The following is a 2857-nucleotide window of genomic DNA, read 5'->3' on the forward strand; positions in this document are numbered from 1 at the left end:
ATAAGTTTCTTCTAAAAAGATATCTTTGGAACAAAATTTCACTAATTTTAATCAAAACTTTTATGATAAATTTGCTTGAAGTTGTATTTGGAACATGATTTTTGAGCTAATGAACACACAACCTGTAAAAATTTGAGTCTTTATGCATGGTTACATTATTTAACCATAATTATTTTATTCTTGTCTGTTTACTTCTCTATGATTGTAATCTATATTTTGTTTCATCCTATATGTCCAATATTTATTATGTTTATATGCTTGCATGTGATTGAGGCCATTATTTGTTTAAACTCACTTATCCAAATTAAGCCTACCCTTTTTAATTACATTTGTTAACCACCTTGAGCCTTTAAATCCCATTTGTTCTATATTTTACCACATTACTAGCCTTAAGCGGAAAAATAATTGTATATCCCAAATTGAATCTTTGGTTAGCTTAAGATAGAATTGTGTATGCTAGTTAAGTATGGGAATTTGTGGGAACAAAAGTTATTAAGGAAATGTGTAATGATAATACAATGGGAATTTGGATACCTACTCATGTGAAGCTATAAGAATTAAAAATCTATGTGCATTGATAAGCTATATTTATTTTTATGTCTAAAAAAATAATTTTTCAATAAATAAATAAGGGGACAAAAATTACCCCGATGCTAAATTAAAAATTCAAAGATCAATGCACATATGATAAAATTAATATATGAGTATGGATGTAAAAGGCAATTCTGGGTAGCTTGGTATGAATTCTAAGGTTATATAAAATATATAGGTTGGGTTAAAGCTTGGGTTAATTAAAGATTCAATTTATAAGCTCACTTAATCATATATGTATCCCTACCCTTACCTTGGCCCCATTATAACCTTGAAAAGACCTCATGATGTTTGCATTGGCATATTAACTGTTGTTGATTGGTTAGGAGAAAAACAAAAGTTAGAAAGCATGATTAGAGAAGGATCGAGTGATTACCCTATACACTAGAGAGATTAGAGTGCACATACATCATCAGTGAGGGTTCAATGCTTGAATTTCCATATTCCCTGCTTTCATAAGCTATCTTCTTGCACTTTTATCTGTCTTACTGTATAATGATAGAATTAGTGGAATTTGATTTGTAATTGTTTGAAGAGCTTATTTACTTTTGATCAAGTGGGCAAGAATCATATGGTTGCATTCATATATATAGGTTGCATTGCATTGCATAAGTTTCTACATGTTCATACTTATTTATCTTATCTCCTTCAATTAAGCATGAGGACATGCTAATGTTTAAGTGTGGGGAAGTTGATAAACCACTATTTTATGGTTTATATTGTGTTTAATTGTGTGGTTTTATCATGATCCTTACCCACTTATTCATTAATTTAGCATGCATTTGTATTTCCTTCCTGAAATTATTACATGGTTGAAAACTGCTTTCTAGAGACTTTTTAATTATGCTTTTTAGTTCTCATTTATCCCATTCGATGCCGTGATTTGTGTGTTAAGTGTTTCTGACTTTATAGGGCATGGATGAGTTGGAGATTGGAAAGGAATCTAGCAAAAATGGAAGGAACACAAGAAATTGAGGAGATAACCAGCGAGAAGTGACGCGGCCGCATGGCTCACGCGTTCGCGCAAAAGAGGAGAAATCGCAGTGACGCGGCTGCATGGCTTACGCGACCGTGCGGAATGGAAAAGCACAAGTGACGCGGAGGTGTGGACGACGCGAACGCGTGGCAGGGAAAAACGCGAATGACGCGTCCGCATGGATGACGCGATCGCGTGACGTGCGCGATCTGCATAATCTGCAGATTCCGCTAGGGGCAATTTTGGGCCCCGTTTTGACCCAGTTCTCGGCCCAGAACAGCAGACTAGAGTCAGAGAATATGCAGAAACCAAAAACAACAATTCATTCTACACAGTTTTAGTTTTAGATCTAGTTTTTTACTCTTCCTCTAGGTTTTTTCTCTCTACACATTGATAGTTTTTAGGATTTTATTTTTCTATCACTTTTTGCATTGGGATATTGAGAAGAGTTATTACCTCATCAAGACTTCGTTATTCTAGTTCGTTTTCTTTACTTGGCTTTACTCTTCCATGTCCTTTGCTTTGTTAATTTTACCATTGGAATATTATTAGGATTTATTTAATACGAGGATTACTTTTATTTTTATTTGATTATTTTGATTTTATTTACAATGCCTTTCTTTAATTCCTTTTCATATGTTATGAATTTTACATTCACACTAAGCGATTAGTTCCCTAAATTGATAGGGAGTTGATTGAAAGGAACCAATTGAGTTGGAAGGCTTGAAAGAAAGATTGTAATTGGGTTATTGTTGGCTTGCCCTCTAGTCACTAACACCAATCCCTTTTAATTAAGTGGGTTGCAACTTGTGAATGGGCATAACATCCCAACTTGTTTAACTTTTCCTTACCTAGTAAGAGATAACTAAACAGGATAACCTTTAATTATCAATTAATCTAGATAGTAATCCAACAATAGCGGGACTTCCAACTAATCAACTCCCAATCAAGGCTTTTATTTACATTATTCAAATTCTCCAATTTTATTTCCTGTTTACTCAACTCAAACCTTTTTGAAAACATCTGATTAATAAAATAGCACACTTTTCTGCAACTCGTTGGGAGACGACCTGGGATTCATACTCCCAGTAATTAAAATTTAAATTTTTGTGACACCTTTCTAAATTGATAAGTGGAATTTTGGTGAGTTAAGAACTATATTTGCAACGCATATATTTTAATAATTTTTAATTCACCAATTTCCGCCGCATCAGTGTGATTTAATGAATTTTATTTAATCTGCCACCAGCTTCGTGGTGCTCGTGTTCCTCAATTTGTTCTGCTGCACCG

Source organism: Arachis duranensis, chromosome 6, assembly GCF_000817695.3.
Source record: "Arachis duranensis cultivar V14167 chromosome 6, aradu.V14167.gnm2.J7QH, whole genome shotgun sequence".
Lineage (NCBI taxonomy): Eukaryota > Viridiplantae > Streptophyta > Magnoliopsida > Fabales > Fabaceae > Arachis > Arachis duranensis.